Source organism: Oryctolagus cuniculus, chromosome 12 (assembly GCF_964237555.1).
Source record: "Oryctolagus cuniculus chromosome 12, mOryCun1.1, whole genome shotgun sequence".
Classification (NCBI taxonomy): domain Eukaryota; kingdom Metazoa; phylum Chordata; class Mammalia; order Lagomorpha; family Leporidae; genus Oryctolagus; species Oryctolagus cuniculus.
Window position 1 is genome coordinate 43,120,832 of NC_091443.1, and position 22,011 is coordinate 43,142,842.

General features: G+C 42.7%; 1 protein-coding gene and 1 pseudogene across 4 annotated transcripts in view; both read right to left on the reverse strand.

Annotated features, from left to right (window-relative positions):
* Positions 1 to 22,011, reverse strand: part of AKAP6 (A-kinase anchoring protein 6) — a 618,005-nt gene that overhangs the window by 465,021 nt on the left and 130,973 nt on the right. The window lies entirely within an intron of this gene.
* LOC127483854 (histone deacetylase complex subunit SAP18 pseudogene) lies at positions 16,229 to 16,576 on the reverse strand (annotated as a pseudogene).

Sequence of the window (22,011 nt, forward strand, 5' to 3'; positions counted from 1 at the left end):
CATGGGGAAACAGGGGAGGGCACAGCCAAATGTATCATGAATTCAAAGGAGAAAAAGATCAGACACAACATCACATCTTATTAAATTCCATAGAAAGATTCACAAATGAAATGGTGAGACTATTAGGATTACTGCCAACGAGAAGCCATAAAAAGCAAGAGAAATAATTGCATAAAACCAGTATGAAAGGTTCAAAGGGTATGGGCATGCAGTGATTTAGCAAAGAAATCCAGGTCTCATTTCAAAATTAGAAGACAAAATCAGAACAGCTCAGGAAGACTGATGTTCCCAAGACCTAGTGTTATATCCCATGTATGATCAGTATGGGAATAACAAAAATGTTGTCTTCCTCAATTTACTCCTTAACTAAACTCAAAAGCAAATGGTTCAAACAAAAACCAAAACCCAAAATGTGTATTTTTCTTATTTTCAAATAAAAGCCTGCCTTCAGTCTAAATCTGCCTTCAGTCATAATTTGAATTAGACAATTCTTTTAATAAAGAACTAGGTTTTATTTAAAAATACTAATGTTGGGGTAGGTGTGACGAATGTGTCCCAGATCTGAATAAGTGGGAGTAATTTATTCTACAAATAAATTACTGGGTTTGGTCATCTCAATAGCTTTATAATATTAGGAAACCAATCCGACCACTTTGGAAGTCGCTCTGGTGTGGAGCCTACCAGATCATCCACATGAGGACGGACAGTAAATGCCATTTTCTGGGGATGATTAGGCCAGCCCCTCATGCCCAGCAGGCACCATGTTTAAATCTTGCTACAGCTCCTAGTGGCAGTTTCCTGCTAATGGAGATCCTGGTAGGCAGCAAGTGAGATGGCTCAAGTCGTGGGGTCCCTAACACCCACGTGGGAGACCTGGACTGAGTTCCTGGCTCTCAGCTTGAGCTCAGCCATCTGTGGTAGGCACCTGGGGAGTGAACTCACTTGGGCTCTCCGTCTCTCAAATAAAAAATAAATAAATAAACACACTAGTCTCCTCCACGTTTTGTGCATTTTATTCATTCCTTCAATAGACATTGATCAAACAATTAACGTAGGAAAGGCACCGTACTAGGTCCTCCAGTTAAATACCTGACACAACTAATTTTATACAGAGAAAACATTGCTTCCGCTCACCGTTTTGGAGGTTCAAGTCCAAGACTGAGCAGTTCTATTGTTTTGGCTGCTGCTGAGGATGACAGATGGCAATGGAGAAGGATGTAATGTGTGCAAAGGAAGGATCACACCAGCCAGGAAACAGAAAAAGAAGCTGGGTCTAAATTCAGGCTTTTATAACCCCCCTTTCTTAAGAAGTACCTTCTGAGGGCATGCCTCCAGTGACCTAAGGACCTCCCACTAGGTCCCACTTCCTAAACATAACTAGACTGAGTTGCCACCTGCTTAGTACTATTAACTTACGGCTGTGGGGTTTAAGGTACTCCATCACTTCAGGGACCAAATCATATTCAAGTCACAGGATATCCTATATAAGAACATAAAATGAGGAGAGGTGACGCTGTGGCACAACAGGTTAAGCTGCTACCTGTGATGCCAGCATTCAGTACGGGCACCAGTTCAAGGTCCACTGCCCCACTTCCAACCCAGCTCCCCACTGACACAGCTGGGAAAGCAGCTCAAGACAGCCAAAGCCTTTGGGCCCCTGCTTCCAAGTGGGAGACTCAGGTGAAATGCCCAGCCTGACCCTGGCTAGTGTGGCTATGTGGGGAGTGAATCAGTGGATGGAAGATTTTCTCTCCCTACCTCCTCTTCTCTCTCTGTAACGCTGCCTTTCACATAAATAAATCTTTAAAAACACACACACACAAAATCAAACAGACATTGGACTCAGTTTTTCTGGGGCCACAGGAAGGGTACAAGGTACAAATAATATTGTGGAGAATGCTTTATTTGGTTCAGATAATGCTTTGTGGATCCCACTTAAAACCAAGGAAAAGTAAAGCCCACTTTCATCTGGAGTGTTGCAGAATCCTCGTCCTGAGGGAAGGTTAGAGATTTTCTAGGGGAAAGGTGGGAGGAGGTCCCAAAGTTTAGTAAGTTTGAGAAACATTTGACAAAGTTAAAATATGTTCTTCGTTTTGTGGTTTGGTTTTTTACTTTCCCCAGAGATTTTATTATCTTATTTTTAAATTTTAACTGATAATTAAAAACTGTACATATTTATGGGATGCCATGATACATGTACATGTTGTGTAATGTTCAAATCAGGGTAAGTGTATCAATCTCCTCAAACATTTTTAATTTTTTAAATAATTATTTTATAATATTTTAAAAATTATTGAAGTCTTTTTCTTGGAACCTGAATATTCTTTTTTATTAAAAATATTTATTTTATTTTTTATTTGAAAGGCAGAGTTGGGGGGGGGGGATGAAAGAGATCTTCCTGGGGCCAGCGCTGTGGCGTGGCAGATAAAGCCACTGCCTGCAGTGCCGGAATCCCATATGGGTGCCAGTTCAAGTCCCAACTACTCCACTTCTGATCCAGCTCTCTGCTATGGCTGGGAAAGCAGTGGAAGATGGCCCAAGTCCTTGGGCTCCTGCACCCATGTGAGAGATCTGGAGGACACTCCTGGCTCCTAGTTTTGGATCAGCGCAGCTCCGGCCATTGTGGCCATCTAGGACAAATCGGCAGATGGAAGACCTCTCTCTCTCTGTGCTTCTGCTTCTCTGTAACTCTGCCTTTCAAATAAATAAATTAATTTTAAAAAAATCTTCCATCTGCTGGTTCAATCCCCCAAATGGTCACAACAGGAGGCATTAGGCCAGGCCAATGCCATGAACCAGGAACTCCATCTGGTCTCCCTCATGGGTGGCAGGAACTCAAGTCCCTGAGACATCCTCTTCTGCCTCTCAGATGCATTAGCTGAGAGCTGGATCAGAAGCAGAGCAACCAAAGCTGCAACTGGCACTCCAAATGCCATGCAGGCATCCCAGTGGCAGCTTGCCCCACTGTGCCACAATATCCAGCCCCACTTATCATTTCTTTATAGTGGAAACACTCAAAATTCTTTTAAAATACACATTATCACTATCTGTAGTTACCCTTCTGAGAAACAGAGCAACAGAATTTCTTCCATCTAACTATAATTTAGTGCCTATTAACCAATCTTTATCCCAGGCCCTTCTCCCTTACTCTCTCCAGCATTTGATACCACTGTTCTGCTCTCAATTTCTATGTGATCAGTTTTTTTGGATTCTATATTTGAGTGATATCATATAGTGCTTGTCTTTCTGTGGCTGTCTTATTTCACTTAACATAAAGCAATCTCAAGCAAAAAGAACAAAGCAGGAGGCAATATATTACCTGACTTAAAAATACACCGGGCTGTGGCGTAGTGGGTAAAGCCACTGCCTGCAGTGTCGGCATCCTATATGGGTGCCAGTTCAAGTTCCAAGTGCTCTACTTCCAATCCAGCTCCCTGCTATGGCTGGGAAAGCAGTAGAAGAGGGCTCAAGTCCTTGGACCCCTGCACCAATGAAGGAGACCTGAAGTCCAGCTCCAACCACTGTGGCCACTTGGGGAGTGAACAAGCAGATCAAAGACTTTTCTCTCTTTCTCTCTGTCTCTCTCTCTCTCCTTCTGTCACTGCCTCTCTGTATCTCTGCCTTTCAAATAAATAAATAAATCTTTGAAAAATATATACCACAAAGCTATAGTAATTAAAAATGTATGGCATTGGCATAAGAAGAGACACATCCACCCATGAAACAGAAGAAAAAGCTCTGAAGTAAACCCATGCATTTTCAGTCAATGGATTTCTGTCTCTGATAAAGATGCTAAGAACATACACTGGAGAAAGAACAGTCTTTTTAATAATTGGTGCTAGAATAATTGGATATACATATGCGGATGCTTAAAATCTGATTCATCTCTCATCAAATAAAAAATCAAACTTAAGGGGCCATACTCTGGGTTAAGCCTCCACCTGCAGTGTCAACATCGCATATGGTGCCAGTTCCCATCCTGACTGCTCCACTGATTTTTTTTTTTTTTTAAGATTTATTTTATTTATTTGAAAGACAGCATTGCAGAGAGATGCAGAGAAAGAGAGAAAGGTCTTTGATCCACTGGTTCACAGCAGAGGATGGCTAAAGGGCTTGGGCCCCTGCAACCACGTGGGAGACCTGGCTCCTGGCTTCAGTCTGGCCCAGTCCCAGCTGTTGCTGCCATTTGGAGAGTGAACGAGCAGATTGAAGATCTCTTTCTGTCTCTCTAACTGTATTTCAAATAAATAAAGTCTTCAAAAAAAATCAAAGTGGCTTAAAAAATCTAAAAATGTTAAGACATGAAACTACTAGAAGAAAACATAGGGGAAACACTTCAGGACATTGTAACAGGCAAGAATTTTTTTGGAATCAGACCTCAAAGCAAAGGAAACAAAAGCAAAAGTAGATAAATGGATTCCATCAAACTAAAATGCTTCTACACAGCAAAGGAAACAACTGACAGAGTGAAGAGACAACTGACAGAATCAGAGAAAACACTTCCAAACTAAACAGGGGTTAACCTGAATATAACATTTAAGAAACTCAATTTATTTGCAATAATAATTACTCTATTAAAAATGGCAATAGGTCAAAATATAAAATTTTCAGCAGAAGACAAATAAATAACCAACGGGTACATGAAAAAAATGTTCCACAACACTAATAATCAGGAAAATGCAAGTCAAAACCACAATGAGATATTACCCCATGCCAAGTTATAATGACTATTATCAAAAAGAGTTGGTGAGGATCCAGAAAAGAGAAACCTTGCGCACTGTTAGTGGGATTACAAACTAGAATAGCCATTGTGGAAAACATAATGGAGGTTTCTCAAACACTAAAAATGGAACTATCACGTGTTTCAGCAATCCTACTAACAAGTACATCTAAAGGACATGAAATCAGTCTGTTGTAGAGATACCTGTACTCCCATGTTTACTGCAGCACTATCCACAATAGCCATCATTGATGAACAGACAAAGAAAATATGGTATACACGCACAGCGGAATTCTACTCAGCCACTAAAGAACGAAGAAATCTCATCATTTGTGACTGCATAGCTGGAGCTGGAGGTCACCATGCTAAGAATGGGGCTTTTATTTGGGGACTTTGCAGCACTTTCGATGGAGCTAACGTAAACTGCACATTCCCAGAGAAGAACAGAGTTATGGCATCTCTCAAAGCATCAGACCACAGGGCATCTTTCTACACCTCATGAACCCAGTCATTCACACAATAGTTTGGAAGCTCCAGCTGATTTCAAGTTTGTGCAGAAGACATGGAGGCTCTTAAAGAGATCAGTCTTAGGTAAGCAAAGAAAACAAGGTTAGAAAGGAAGGTTAGGATGAGGACAATGAGCTGCTGACTCTTCTGTCCTGCAAACTTCCTTTTTCCTTTGCCACCATGATAAGGCAAACCTGAATGATGTTTGTTAAAAAAAATATGGCTTTCTATTTACTAATTCCAATACCTTCAGCAAATTACTTGACTTTTCTGTCCTTGAGTTTTATTTTTCCCTTGCTTATAAGTTTGAGCTGTTACGAGGATTCAAAGGTTCCATGAATACAAATTACCCACAATATCTGACATGATAAATGTCTATCTATCTGGGACCTGATTTCCTTTCTAGTTTTCTGAATATTCTTCTTTGCCTCCTTTAGTGACTTAGCATTTTCTTCAGGTTCCTCAAATACTGGATTTCCTTGGAAATTATTCCTGTAGTCTCTTTTGTTCTGCTTAATTCAAAATGTTCTCCTGGGTGCTAGTGTTGAGGCACAACAGATTAAGCTGTTGCCTGCAAGGCCAGCATCCCATAAGGGTATCAGTTCAAGCCCTTGCTGTTCTGCTCCCAAGCCAGCTCTCTGCTAATGCACCACATAAAACAGCTGAAGATGGCCCAAATTCTTGGGCCCCTGCACCCACGTGGAAGACCTTGATGAAGCTCCAGGCTCCTGGCTTCAGCATGGCTCAGCCCCAGCCACTGTAGCCATTTGAAGAGTGAACCAGCAGATAGAAGATCACTCCATCTCTCCCTCTAACCTGCCTTTCAAATAAATAAAATAAATCTTAAAAAAAAAAAAAACAAAACCTGCTCTCGTTGAGTGATGGCTTAGACTTCCCCTGGCTTGATGCATCCCACATCTACAAACACAGCCCTGACACTTCTCCAGAACTCCAAACACCACCTAAACATATCTACCTGAAATGTGCTATAAGGCACCTTAACCTCAAACTGCATTTAGTGTCTTTTCCAAACCTACTTTCTCCTCTCAATTATACATCTCGTCATCAGACAGTTAGACTAAAAACCTTTGAAATTGCTTTTCATTTTTAAAACACCTCCAATTCTGCCCTTACCTCTAATGCAACCGCCCCACATTCAATTGGTTGACTGATCCACTGAGTCCACTTCTGATTATCTCTAGAATCAATCCGTATCCCTACATTGCTATCACAAGCTCTCATAATATTCTTGTCACCTCTAATTTAGATTTATAAAGTACGTTTCTGATTTGTTTCCCTCTTCCAATTGATCCACCACATCATGACATTTCTTAACTTTTTATTTATTTGTTTGAAAGGCACAGAGACAGAGGTTTCTGATTTGCTAGCTCAATCCCCAAATGCCAACAACAGCCAAGGCTGGGACAAATTAAAGCCAAGAGCCAATCTGGAAGTCAATCCATGACTCCCACATGGGTAGCAGGGACCTAACTACAAGAGCAATCTCCTGCTGAATCCCAGGATATATGTTAGCAGGAAGCTGAAATCAGGAGAAGAGCAGGGACTAAAATCCAGGAATTCTGAAATGTCACATGGGCATCCCAGGTGGCACCTTAACCACTACACCAAATGCCTATCTCAACTATGGTATTTCCCAAAAAAAAAAAAATGGATTGACTTATCCATATACTTTAAAAGCTATAAGGAAGGGGGGATGCATGTGTCACAGCAGCTAGCTCTGTGGAGACCTAGATTGCATTCCCATCTCTTCGTTTCAGCCTGACCAAACCCTAGTTGTCACAGGTATTTGGAGAGTGAACCAGCAGATGGGAGATCTCTCTGTGTCTGTCTCTCTGTCCTTCAATAAAATAAAAACAAACTAAGAAATTTTAGGGGCCAGCCCTGTGGCATAGCGTGTAAAGCCGCCACCTGCAGTGCTGGCATTCCAAATGGGCACCAGTTCGAGTCCCATCCGCTCCACTTCTGATCCAGCTCTCTGCTATGGCCTGGGAAAGTAGTAGAAGATGGCTCAAGTCCTTGGGCCCCTGCACCCAACATGGGAGGCCTGGAAGAAGCTCCAGGCTCCTGGCTTCAGATCAGCCCACCTCCAGCTGTTGCATTTGGGGAATGAACCAGCAGATGGAAGTCCTCTCTCTCTCTCCCTTTGTATCTGACTCTCTGTAACTCTGCCTTCCAAATAGATAAATAAATCTTTTTTTAAAAAAAAGAAATTTTAAACCTATAAAGATAATTTTACATAAAAAAAATCTTAAGAAATGAATTCTATTTAATGGTAATCATACTGAAGTATTTGGAGAGGAATGTATCAAAACTATTTTGAAATGTGTAAACAATGAAATGGTTTCATGGATTATAAGGGATGAACAGATAAGGAATTAAATAAGTATATAAAAATATTAATAGTAAAATCTGTATAGTAATTACACATGCACTCGTAGAAGAATTTTATTTGCCATACATTTTTAAAATATTCATAATAAACTATTGAAGAGGTAGGTTACAACTTGGCTCTAATCTACCACTTGAACCTACATTCTCCCTCCAGTTTTCAGCCAATGTTCTAAACAAATGGAATAGATCAACAAACCTTAATTTTTTCTTAGACAGAGTTAGACAGTGAGAGAGAGAGAAAGGTCTTCCTTCCGTGGGTTCACCCCCCAAATGGCCGCTGTGGCTGGCGCGCTGCGCTGATCCGAAGCCAGGAGCCAGGTGCTTCCTCCTGATCTTCCATGCGGATGCAGGGCCCAAGCACTTGGACCATCCTCCACTGCACTCCCGGGCCACAGCAGAGAGCTGGACTGGAAGAGAAGTAACCGGGACTAGAACCTAGCACTTATATGGGATGCTGTTGCCTCAGGCGGAGGATTAACCAAGTGAGCCAGGGCACCGGCCATTATCCCTCATCTTTAACCTGGCATAAGTATGGTATCAGCACATAGCACTGTTGGATTTTAATCCCAGTAAGTTGCATACTTTTCAATTCTGCTATCTATAAATATGGAGAAAGAATCTGTGGCCTGTGAAAGAAGTGGAAGGTGGCCCAGGTCCTTTTACATGAAAGAGACTTTTACATGGACATGTCAGTGATGAGAAGCTCACTTTCAACTCACTAACACTTGGTCTATTTCTAGAAGTGCTAAAAATAACTTTATACAAACAAATAATTTTTCTTCCATCAGAACTTCTACCAAAGCATGCATCTAGCCTCATCTTTCCCTAAAACTTAACAGGCAACAATTAACAACAACACTTCAAACTCTCCTTTCATTTACTTATCTGTCTCAGTGTTCTCATAAGAAATTGCCTCCAGGGACATACATTTGATGCAGCTGTTAAGAGACCACTTGGGATGCCCACATCCTTTGTCAGAGTTCCTGGGTTTGAGTCTGGCTCTGCTTCTGATCCCAGTGTCCTGCTAATGTGCACTCCAGGAGGCAGCAGGCAATGGCTGCAGTACTGGGTCCATGCAACACATAGTGGGACATGCAGACTGAGTGCCCAGCTCCTGGATTCAGCCTTGCAGAGCGAGCCCTGGCTGTTGTGGGTATTTAGGGACCAAACCATCAGCTGGACAATTTCTCTCTCTGCCATCCAAATAAAAATGAAAATAAGTAGAAATGTTTTAATAAAAAGAACGCTATACAAGCAGATATATATGTATATTGAAAGAACTATAAAAATTTAAAAACAGAAAAATCTTCAAAATGTCTCAAAATTCTGCATCACTTGTTATCTCACACACATACACAAACATATGCAAAAGCACAAACAACCCTGAACATGTGTGGAGGTGAAGTTGTCTACACCACTCATCTTGAGAAGTAATGATATTTTGCTTTGGGGGTTCCCAACCCCTCCTACTATCTTCAGAAAAAAACTTGTTAATTAAAAATTCAAAGTTGGATTCCAAAAACTTTAGTCTTGACATTGTCTCTACTTTGCCTCCAGTTTTCAAAAATCAAAAATGTGATTTTTAACAACTATAATGTTAAAAGGACATTTACTCTAGTAGGAAAAAATTAGGACTGTTTCACAAGTCATTGTTACGGCATTGATCTGGATGACTAGCACTTCTCATCCATTATAGACACTGCATTTGATCCACTCACTCTAAAACATCCCGGAACTCCTCTACAGACACAGAAACCCACAAAGGACCTATCAGAAGTAAGAGAAAAATATATGTTAAATCAATAGACTCTTGGGCAGCTCAAAATTGTAACCACTTTGTAAATGCTAACAAGCCTTCTCTTGACTGCCAGCCTGGTAACCACGCCCTCCTCAAGCCGGCCTCTGCAGGACCATGCGCACCCTTCCCCATGGCCATTATTTGTTCATCTCCTCTATGAGGGTGATGGGGGGCATTCTCTCTCCCCAGGGCACAGTACAATGCCAGCAAACACTGAGCAAAGGTGAGGGATAGGGGAACAATGGAAACAGAAGAAGAAAAGTAAATAAACAAACAGAAATAAAGAAGGAAGGAGAGTGGGGAAGGGAGGAGTGGAAAGGATCATCTTCGCATCTCAGGTAAGGACTTGCCTGGGGAACCTCCACTCAGCAACCACATCTAGGTGTGCCTTGTTTCTCACTACCTTCCACATCGGAAGTCTCCTACCTTTGTCTGACTTGCTCTTACCAGCTCGTCCAGCAGAAAACAACTCTTAGACCTTTTTTAATGGAGGTTTCCACGTCTATTTCAAAGAAAGACAATGGCACCAGTTTTTATACAATCATTTTGATACGGCACCAAATAATCATAGTTTTCAAGTGTATGTTTTCTTGTTTATTCTTTTTCAGTAAATATTCTAAGGTGACTTTTTAAACACATGGATGTTATATATTTCTTAAAATCCAAGTAAATTCATTAGGGGTAAGGGTTATGGCTCATAAGCTTTGCTTATGACATCTTTTAGGTCATAGAAAACAAGATAGTAATTTATTTTTAAGACTCAATGAAGTTATATTTGTGGGCGTTCTCTTGTCATAATTTAATGTATACTACTCTATTTCTCAATTTTGCTGTTTAAACTACCAAATAGCTTCCTTTAAAAGAAATCAAGCCGAGTGAGTTTAAGTAAGATGATTTGTTGACTCAGTTTTACACCTTCAGGAATATACTGAAACTAAAGTCAAGAGTCATCCATGAGTCACTCCTCCTCCTCTTACATAAGGAAAGAAGAGACAACTATACGAATGGGATACACAAAGAATGAGGCAGCTCCTCACAGTACTAAAATCTCCCTACGTCTTCGCACGCCTGCAAACCTACAAAATAGAAACCCCAAACAGATCTCTACTTATTTGTTTTTATTTTGACACTCTGTATAAGAGGAATACATTTTAGCGCTAAGAGAACTCCCCATCTCTCCACTATGCCCAATAAAGTAAAATATGTATTTTATGCAAGTTACTCAGTCCATCTTTTGTTTCACCAGCATTAACAGTGTCACTGGTTCCCCTGCCCCAATCAATCAAGTTATTTATAGCTAAACCTAGGATAGTGCAATTAAGATATTGCAGAACTCTGGGAACAGTCACATATCTAGAACAGTAGTTCTAGTTTGTGGAGACTCAAACTCAGTCATTATGTGGGTGCACTCTTAGTAATTAAGCATTTAAATAGCACTCCGTGTATCTAGCATCCGGCAACTATTTTTACAAGCATTTCAGGTAAGACCTTAAAACACCAGATCAATAGTTCTGTCTTTACAAAAGCTACAAAGGGATGGTGGCCAAGGACTAAGAAAGTCCCTCCCCTCTGTGAGAAGGTGACACTACTCCCTGGAGAGCAAGCACCAAGTTGCTCTTCCAGCAGTAGTTTCTGGGTTGTGCTGATTTGCCCAGTCTCACAGCACTTTAGTAATCCCCTAGTGATACATGTCAGACATTTCAGAAACCCTGTCCTGAAAAAAGCCATGCCTCACAAACTCTGTGGCGAAAGCAGAACAAAACAAACTGGCTTAGGAATAATGCTCATGCAATGACCACATGTTAAGCTGCTCTAGTGACTTATGCTTGAAAGGGAAGTTACATGCTTGGCTTCGTTTTAGATCATCGTAAACAAAAAGAATCTCTATATTTGGAGCAAGTCAATCACCAAAGGGAAACTCGGTGCTTCAGGTGGATTGTTCTGTCCTTCACCTGTGTAGGAAAAGAGCTTTAGTTCGATGAGATCAGTGTACGGTGCAACAACCAGAAGGCAGAACTGGAAAGGGAAGGAAACGATGATCCCAGGATCAAGAGGATGCTCGCTGTGAATAAGCCGTGTCGGACTAACCACCCTGTGTTGAAGCAGTTCAGAGAATAAAAGCTATGTATATATCTGTTAAGATTTCATACAGAATTTTCAGTTGATTGTGGTATGGATGAGATAATATGGCAATTGGAAAACAGCAACTTACCTAATGATGTTGTATAACCATTACTCATTCCAGTGTCCTTATCAATCTGAAAGGAGATTTTTGGAGCCAACTCTACTACCTGTTGCTTGCCTACTTTGGACAAAAGGTCTCTTCCTCTAAGTGCTTCTGAGAGCCATCCATTTCTCTCCGCCTCACTGCATATCTTGGTACCAGTCCTGGCTGTTTTTCACCTGGGGCCATGGAACAGCCAATCTCTTCCTATAGTCTGGCTTCCCTCCACATTTAAAAAAAAGATGTATTTATTATTTATTTGAAAGGCAGAGTTGGAGAGGGAGAGAAAGATTGTCCATCTGCTAGTTCAATCCCCAAATGGCCAGGGTTGGGCCAGGAGTCTGGAACTCCATCCAGGTCTTCCACATGAGTGGCAGGGGGGTCCAAGTACTTGGACCATCCACTGCTTTCTCGGGCACATTAGCAGGGAGCTGAATCAGCAGTGGAGCAGCCAAGACTCAAACTGGTATTCACATGGGATGCAGGCAGTGGCTTACCCTGCTGTGCAAAAATGCCAGCCCCTCCCCACATTTTAAAAGAGTGCCCATCTTTCTTGCTTTGCTCAGTTTATGCCTATTGTCCTAGGAAAAACAGTAACAAAGCCCTTTTCATTCTCAAAAGTGCCCCTCCCCACTCCCATTGGGTGAAATGGCATGCCTGATTTAACCAGTGCAATGCCAACCACATCACTCCCTTGCTTAACCTTTTCTGAAGCTCCCTCTGCCTTGCAGTAAAGCACAAATTAATTTGGCATGGCATTTTAACTTTGTGATATTCACTAAATTGTAAGTTACATGAGGGAGAAACTATTTTGGTCTGTTTTGTTAATTGCTATAAACTCCATTTGTTTTCCCAGCACTGTGCCTAGCACATAAAGGCACTCAAACACATGCTGAGTGATTTGTTTTTAATGGGCCCACAGATGGGCACTGCCAACCCTCCCCACCTTCATCTCTGCCTTCTCCCATTCACAGCCTAATCTTCAGGCAGACTGTACTGTTTTCAATTCCTTTCTCTCCTCAAGGCCTTTCCATATGTCCCTTCCTGCTGTCTCATGTTTTCCTCCTTTTTCTACCTCCACCTCTCTCATCTCCCTAATTTCCTGCCAATTCCTTTATGGTCCAGCTTTCAGATCACTTCCTCTGGGAGGCCATCTCCAAGCCTCTGGTGGAGAAATTCTTCCTACTGTGTGAGCCCACACTAACACACACTACTGTTCACCACAGTCCTAGGCTAATACTCACCAGACTTTTCATTTAAGGATTCTTTAATCTCCGTCTCTCTCCCTGCTGTTTGCTCTGCGATAGCACTTATACTCAGTACCAGCATTCAGATGCCTAGGTCAGTATCTATCATCTGGGAAGCAATTAATAAATAACTGCCAAATTAATGAAAATAAGCTAATAGGCTTTAAAGTGTAGTGTGGAGGCTGACATTGTGGGGTAGCCCATACAGCTGCTGCCTGTGGTGCCAGCATCCCTTACAGGTGCTGGTTCAGGTCCTGACTGATCCATTTATGATCCAGCTCCCTGCTAATGCACCTGGGAAAGCAGCAGAAGTGCTTGGGCCCCTGCACCCACGTGGGAGACCCAGATGAAGCTCCTGACTCTTGGCTTCAGCCTGGCACATTCCCGACTGTTGCAGCCATTTCAGGAATGAACCAGCAGATGGAAGATCTGTCTAACGCTGCCTTTCCAATAAATAAATAAATAAATCTTTTAAAATTTTATTTTTTTTTTTATTTTTTGACAGGCAGAGTGGACAGTGAGAGAGAGAGACAGAGAGAAAGGTCTTCCTTTGCCGTTGGTTCACCCTCCAATGGCCGCTGCAGCCTGCGCGCTTCAGCTGGAGCATCGCGCTGATCCGATGGCAGGAGCCAGGTGCTTCTCCTGGTCTCCCATGGGGTGCAGGGCCCAAGTACCTGGGCCATCCTCCACTGCACTCCCTGGCCACAGCAGAGAGCTGGCCTGGAAGAGGGGCAACCGGGACAGAATCCAGCGCCCCGACCGGGACTAGAACCTGGTGTGCCGGCGCCGCAAGGCGGAGGATTAGCCTAGTGAGCTGCGGCGCCGGCCAAAGAAATTTTTTTTAAATAAAATGCTATGTAAAGATGAAATGGAATGATAGTCTTGCCTTACTCTGCACTGGGTTATGTTCTTGTCCTGGGTAACATAATCCCTGCCTACACAGAGAAAAGCAATCCAGATGGTCAAGAGACTACACAACAGCAACTGACAAAGTTTAGCCTAGGAAAGAGGAAATGAGAAGGAAGGAGAAAGAAAACAAAAGACATAACTATATTCAAATTTCCAGAACAAAAAATCAACCATGTTTCGTATGGCTCTGATGAGACCAGAGGAAGAAACTTGAAGAGCAACAGGTTTGGGCTTTTTTTCCCCCAGATCTTCCATCCCCTGATTCATTCCTCCCTGTTGGCCACAACAGCCAGAGCTGGGACAGACTGGAGCAGGAGCCTCATCCAGGTCTCCCACATGGGCGCAGAGGCAATCCTCCACTGCTTTCCCAGGCCATAAGCAGGGAGCTGGATTTGAAGTGGAGCAGCTGGTACAGGAACAGAAGCCCAAATGGGATGCCTGCACTGCAGGTGGCAGCTTTACCCACTACAAAACCAGACCCAGGTTTGGGCTTCTTTAGAGTCAAAGCTACCTGAAAATAAACATGTTGTCTGGGAGGTTCTGAGTCTCCTATCTCCAAAAGCATTCATAATAGGCCAAGTTATGACTGGGTAGAAATGTGAAGTAAGTAGTAGGGAATAAAAGTAGTGAAAACAACAAAACATCAAAAAAATATATATATATAGGGCCGGCACCTGCGGCGCTGGCATCCCATATGGGCACCAGATTCTAGTCCCAGTTGCTCCTCTTCCAGTCCAGCTCTCTGCTGTGGCCTGGGAGTGCAATGGAGGATGGCCCAAGTCCCTGGGCCCTGAACCCGCATAGGAGACCAGGAAGAAGCACCTGGCTCCTGGCAGCGCACCGGCCATGGCAGCCATTTGGGAGTGAACCAACGGAAGGAAGACCTTTCTCTCTGTTTTTCTGTCTCACTGTCTGTAACTCTACCTGTCAAATAAATAAATAAAAATCTAAAAGAAAAGATAAAATAAAAAAGTAGTAAACATCAAAATAGCTGAGCAACTTGGTTAGATTGGGAACAAAGTGTGAAAAAGGCCCCAATGTGTTCCTCATAGAGCTAGCTGGGCATTCACGTGTATGGGAAGGAAAAGCAGCTGCATCCAGTAAGACAAAAAGCCAAGTGTTATGTGTAGAATGCTAAAGGGGATTCACTCACAGAGAAAATTAAAATCGCAAAAATGTGGACAATGGCGATCCACTCTTCTTTGAAAATACAATAAAAAAAAAGTACAAACAGATATTGGAATCAGTAGTCAGCTTTTAATAGGAACAAAGAAAGATGAGTTATGGCCAGTGCCGTGGCTCAATAGGCTAATCCTCTGCCTTGCAGCGCCAGCACACAGGGTTCTAGCCCCAGTCAGGGCACCAGATTCTGTCCCGGTTGCCCCTCTTCCAGGCCAGCTCTCTGCTGTGGCCAGGGAGTGCAGTGGAGGATGGCCCAAGTGCTTGGGCCCTGCACCCCATGGGAGACCAGGAGAAGCACCTGGCTCCTGCCTTTGGATCAGCGCAATGCGCCGGCCGCGGCGCCCATTGGAGGGTGAACCAACGGCAAAAGGAAGACCTTTCTCTCTCTCTCTCTCTCTCTCTCTCTCTCTCTCGGTCCACTCTGCCTGTCAAAAATAAAAATAAATAAAAATAAAAAATAAAAAAAGATGAGTTGCTTTAAATCTAGATTAATGTTTGATAGTGCTTCTGTTCATAAGTTTAGCTTCTGAAGAACTAATAAGTAAAAGAGCAAAAGCAGGCAAGGAGGTGAGTTGACAGCCACTTAATTCCATGAGCATGAACACCTCAGACCAGCGCATCTCCTTCATCCACACTCCAAGTCGCTAGTGCTCAAGCGCATGTCTTCCTGGGCCCACACCAGGACTGCAGGTGACAGACAACACTGATCGATGTTTGAAGGCTGTGTCGTTTTGTTGATTCAGAGGGATAAGAAACAAACTCTTGGTTGTTGTGTCTGAAATAGCCAGGCCTATCTCATTAAATGTATCCTGTCACCAGGGAGCGGGACCACTCTCTCAAGAGGGCTTTGAAAGGCCTTTTTTTGTTTTTGTGTTTTTTTTTTTTTTCAGCTTGCACACAAGTTTTAACAGCACAGTTTTACATAGAATGCTAAGAGCACTTTTCTTTGTATTTTACAGAAGGGGTTGAAACATATGGACACTTTCTATTAATATTCATATCATAGCACATCCAAATCTCCCAAATAGGTCTATTATGGTTTGTTTAGAATTTAAAGGCTTCATGGTAATAATCAGGGTAGGAAAAAGAGTAAGCTTATTTTATATAACTGACTGAAAAATAAATTCAAGAAATAGAAAATAGAATTTAATATGGTTTCACAGGCCTGAAGGGGGTGGTGCCCAATTTGTCCAAATAATCTCCTATTTGGAACTTCTGTGACTGCTGGGTCATGGAATCATCAGTCCCTTTTCTGCCAGACACGATGCTGCAATCTCCTTTACTCGATGACCAGGTTTTTTAATATTCGTAGAAACAACTGCAAAATAGAAATGTGTGCCCTTCTTTCTAGTTTCTGGGTGTATTTCTTTTACTAAACTAGTCAGTTCTATCAAAGTCAGTTCTACCTGCAGCTCGCTGGACAGTACGTTTTCATGGGAGAACTCATGTACCCAGTGGTGGCAGCAATTATGGGTGATGAAGACCCGAAGCAGCAGCGGGCACATCTTCTTGCAGTCAGCTGGCTTCCCTGGCTCCTTTGTCATTTCCTCCAGGGTAACCCAGGATTCCACCACCATCTTCCTCCCATGGCCCTCAAGACTCTCGCCCTGACCTCTGTCCCCTGCAGCGAGCACGAAGTCCCAAAAGACCTTCTGAATATTCTTGCCCTGAGTTGGAGCAGCCTGACTCAGGGGATTTTATCATGCCCCTGTGTTTGATTACCATGCTGGTCCCTTTCAAGAACCTATCCTGCAGCTTCAGGTCGGGCAAATGTGTGAAGCACCCCGGTGTGTACTCTGGAACTTCTTTTCCTCCCATTCCAGCTGAGCTGTATGAAGACCTAGCCCAGGTCTTTCTGCTAGGAGACAAGTCTGAGATTGGAACACCTCAACTTTCATAATTAATATTTTGGCTAAACAGACTAAGCATAAATCAAAGTGCTTTTTGTAGCTTTGAGGAACTTTCCACCACTACTTCCCAACACACCTCCCCCTACCACACACACACACACACACGTCATTTGTTAATCCGTATGTTACAAGAGAAAATGTTCACTCTCCAGTTAGAAAAGAAACACAGCAGGAAATGAAATATGCAATGTCAGTTAAAGTCAACATTCTAAAAACATAGAAGCCTTGGTTCTCAGGACAGATTGTCTTGCTCTCACAATGCTTTTCTAAAGACTTTGGACTGAAGTCAGAGCAGAGAGTGACTGCCAAAGATCACAGCCCTCTCCCCCTCCACCCCACACCCAGCCACCAGCAGCCACTGGGTGGTGCAGGAGACTAGCTATCAGTGCACAGTCTGACAAGTCATCTGTAGGAGACTTCAAACCCAGAAGGGACTGCCTCATGAAGAACTCACTCGCTCCCCGAGATTCCCAGCATCAAGTTCCACATTAAAAAAAAAAAAAAGTGAAGGAGGACCTGTCACTAAGTAAAATTATGAAGTCTGAGAATCAGGCCACTGCAAATGGGCAGGAACAGGACAGGCAGTGATGGCCTGGGACCTCACTAGATGTGGCTGTTCACAGAGCGGCCCAACAGGGAAGGGTGGGAGAGAGGAAGTGGTGGTGGAGGGAGGAGGCCAGGGCCAATGGAGTGCTGCGAGATGTGTGTGGTTTAGCTTACATGTTTGTTTTAATGGGAGAGGTTTTGAGGGTATTTATATCCTAAGGGAAAGGAGCAGTAAAGAGAAAGCGTGAAGACAAAGGAAGTAGAGAAGGGTTTATCCCGTGGGCAAGGAGCCCAGGAAGCAAGAGAAGGGTGTACTAACTGCAGACAGGGCAGACTCCTCTCCTGCAAATGGTGGTAAACATGTGGAGCAGCCAGCAAGCTGAGGCATTCTCAGCCTCTGATCAACAGTTTTGGTAAAGAAATGAACATGATCACTCCCCAAGAGAGGAGGGAGATGAGGTCATGTGAAGAGTTTTGAGGTCGAAGCTGGACTAGCTGCTGAGAGGAGAGAGAAAGGTTGACCAGGAGGATAGCTTGTTGACCCAAAGACCCTCTTAAACAGACAACCTGGGTATAAGTGCACCCAGAGCAGCAACCACAGGAGATTGCAAGAGAGAGTGGAGTCCCTGGGGCTATCTATGCAGAAGAGGGTACAGGTGGGAGAAGACTGAGATTGGTAGTCAAGAGAGTAACTGATCATACAAAGCATGCATCATCATATGGCCAGTTACAAAGGAAAGTGGGATCAGTCTTAGAGTTCTCACTTAAGTCCTGATCAGACATCAGACACCATTTCTAGCAGGCATCCTTGTGAATTCTACAAAACAGAGAAACCCAAGTTCCAGCATGAAGCATTCAGGAGAAAACACCTTCTGGTCTGCAGATACCTGTCTAGAGAATCTCTCTCCTGATTCTCTTACAACTTATTCGCTAGAGAACTAACTGTATCATCCAGAGATGACTCACTTGTCCCAGGTACTGCTGCCTTACAAAATGAAGGGAGAGATAAGAGCAACCCCAGAAGCAAAGGGAAAATGTGGTCCTAAGTCCACTGTCCTGTAGCACAGCCACATGTCAGGCAGTGAGGGAGTCAGGTGAGGTTGCAACAGAAGCCTTGATAGGCTCAGCATGGTAACTCGGGTACATGATGAGTGTCAGCTTCTTCATGTTGTAAAGTAAGGGACTGGTAGAGGATCAAGATAATGTCAAAGCTTCTGCCTTTATAATTCCATCATTTTATAACTTATTTATTTATTTACTTACTTAAAAGGCAGAGTTAGAGAAAAAGGCAAAGATAAGAAGACAGAGAGATTGTCATCCACTGGTTCACTCCCTAAATGGCCACAACAGCTAGGTCTGGGCCAGACTGAAGCCAGGAGTGCAGAACTCCATCAGGTTCTCCCACATGAATGACAGGGGTCCAAGTACTTGGAAAATCATCCTGTGCCTTCTCAAGCATGTTAGCAGGGAGCTGGATCAGAAGCAGAGCATTGGAACTCTAACCAGATCTCCAGTATGGGATACTGGTGTCACAAGTGGCAGCTTAACCCACTGAGCAACAACACTGGCCCCAATAATTTCATCATTTACTTATGAATTAAACAGCCATTCCAGAGTCAAAGTATCTTTGGCAACCAAAATCTACCAATTAGCAAAAATAAAATAAACATTCTGACTGGGACCCTGATTCAGCTGTCATGATTTGTTCTTTATGCTGTCAAATACAATCTAGAAAACTCTGTTCCCCACTGGGACTTACAGAGTGCAAACTGTGGGAATGATTCTAAAGGCACCCCCTCCTCAGGCTGTCTTTGAAAAGAAAAATCTTATCTCCTTTCCCTTGAAATATTTACACTTCAGTCAGGGTGGGAACACAAACCTATATGCAGCCTAGAGACTTCTCAGTATCAGTATCTACAAGAATCCTAGAGAATACTTGACTGAGTTGATCAAAATCGATTTCCCTTCTCCTCAATAATTTATTTTCCCTGAACCTGCCATTTCTTTCTCACACCTTCCTTTTCCTGTTCAGCTTTTACAATCCAGACTCATGGTCTCTCCATCTTCACCCATTATGCGGCAGCTTCCCATCATCACCCCCATCCCTACCCCATTCTGCTTTTCTTGTTCTCTCTTCTACCACTTAGAAGCAAAGCTCCTCACCTCACCCAACTTGCAAACTAATGGGGGGGAAACCAGTCATTTTCTCTACAATCTACTCTCTTTAATGACTTTCTGGCCTATGCAAATGTTATTCCCACTCCATGGAATACCCACCACCCTCTTGTCTCCATAGTAACCAGCCATTAACCTCTTCAGTTGAAGCTGAAATAGCACCTACTCTTCTCCCCAGCTGGACTCAAATGCTTGTTTCCCCATGTTTTGGCAGCACCCTCATAGTATATAACACCTGTTATTGGTAGTGGTTGCATTTGATGTTTTGGTGGTAGTGGTTTTTGGGAGTGGGGCGGGGCATCTATCCACTCACTGGAGCAGCGACTCATTTGAGGGAGGGAACCCTGTTTTCTCTCTGTAGCTCCAGTGCCCAGAAGAGCAATACCTAACTAGCAAACTAAAAGAAATGTTATCTAAGCTATATCTCAGATAATAGCACTCCATCCATTCAACTTTTCAAGCTACAAACCTGAGGGCCATCTTTGCTAATCTTTTTCTCTCTTCCCCAACTCCATCAAAGTCTTGACATATACCTCTGAAATACTCTCTCTTCTGTTCTTAACCCCAAAGTCATAGCCTCATGCCAGCCCTTGTCTTTTCTCTTTGGGCCAATAACAATAACCTGTTCACTAATATTAGTCTTCCAACTACTCACTTTGCACATCATTCCAAAAGTGATCTCTAAATATAGGTCTAATTGTTTAACTTCCCTATGCAATCCTATAAAAATCTTTAACTTCTTAGTGTGGCTTCAACTCACTTCTCCAGTGCCATGTCATTATCTCACTTCTTGCTTCTGATTTGCCTGCCCCCATCAGCCATTACCTTACCCAAGTCATAAGAACAAGTGCATGCCATATGCATTCATGTCTCTGTGCCTTTCCACATGCTGTTCATCCTACCTGGACCTCCACTACCTTTTCCCCCCAAACACACACACAAACCCTTTTGTGGCAAATTCTTATTTGTAGTAAGGGTCCAGTTCAAACATCAACTCCTCTCTGAAGCTTTTGCTGTCTGGCAGAATACATTGGTTTCTTTCACTCTGTACTCACATTATATTGTTTCAACGTGCTAATTTTAATTCAGTCTACACAGCTATTTCCCTTACAATCCTGTAAACTTGTTGGTACCACAACATCTCTTACTCACCTTTGAAGGCAGATAAGTCATATAGTACTGATATATGTGAGGCTTTTAATAAGTAGTCTCATACCTGCTAAACAGGACTGTGGAGTGTATATGCCTGGTAATATTCAAAAAGGAAATATAAAAATATTTACCTGAATACTGGTCCACAGGCAGAGGGAGAGACTAGACAATCCTTCTAGGACCCTCTCATTCTAGTGAAATTCTCAGAGCAGCTACTCAGTACTTACAAGAGACCAAGCAATATGCTAAATAAACTTTTAAATCAATCACCTTATTCATTTCTCACAACAGACCTGTGAGGGAGGCAAATTTTCCATTTCAGAGCTGAAGAAACAGAAGCTCGGAGAAAAGACTTGCCCAAGTTCCTGCACTCAGCCAGCAGCAGAGCCTCCTACAGACAGGCAAACCAACAATAAGCCTGCACAACAGGAAGCAGATCTCTTTAAAAATGGAAACACAGCAACACCCCCCTGGCCTTCAGTGAATGGGAAAGAGCAATCCACTGATAATGAATGAATGAATGAATAGAAATCAAATGGGTTTCCCTGTAGTTTAAGTGAGCTCTGGTCTCTGCTGAGATTGAGCCTAATAAAGTATTAAAAAAAACTTTAATAAAAGCAGTAAGATTCTTTTTTGTATCCCAACTGCAGTTGGAAATATCCCCTGCAGGAAATAGAAAGATTTCAGATCAGTCCCTCACATCACACTTTACTCAGCAGAATCCAAAACAAAAATCTAGATGGCCTCACTTTAAATGGTCCAATGATCCGTTAGTTACTGTGCTTTGAAATAGCTGCCAACTCGGCTGTCTGTTTGCTGCCTCCTTTCCGGCACTGGCCTCACTGCCCTGCTGGCCTGTGTTTGTCATCTCCACCCCCTCCTCTGCCATTTACAACATAGCCTAACCTCCAGTCTCCAGGCCCCAAAGGATCCTCCCCAGTGAGATCATGGCTCACACTTCTCATTCCAAGACGACCCTCCCTAGCTTCGCAAAAATCTATACTTTGTGGTCAAAACAGGGACAAATCTGAGTAATTGTAACCTTATTGTATTATAAGTAATAATCACCTTATTGAATTATAAAAGAGAATAAATATCCATGAATCTAAACTAATATAAATAATTGAATAAATGCACAAAACATGACAAATATTCCTCATAGAAAAAAATTTCAATTAAAAAATGTAGAGGAATGACGCAAACAGAAAATCACCATTATAAAACCACAC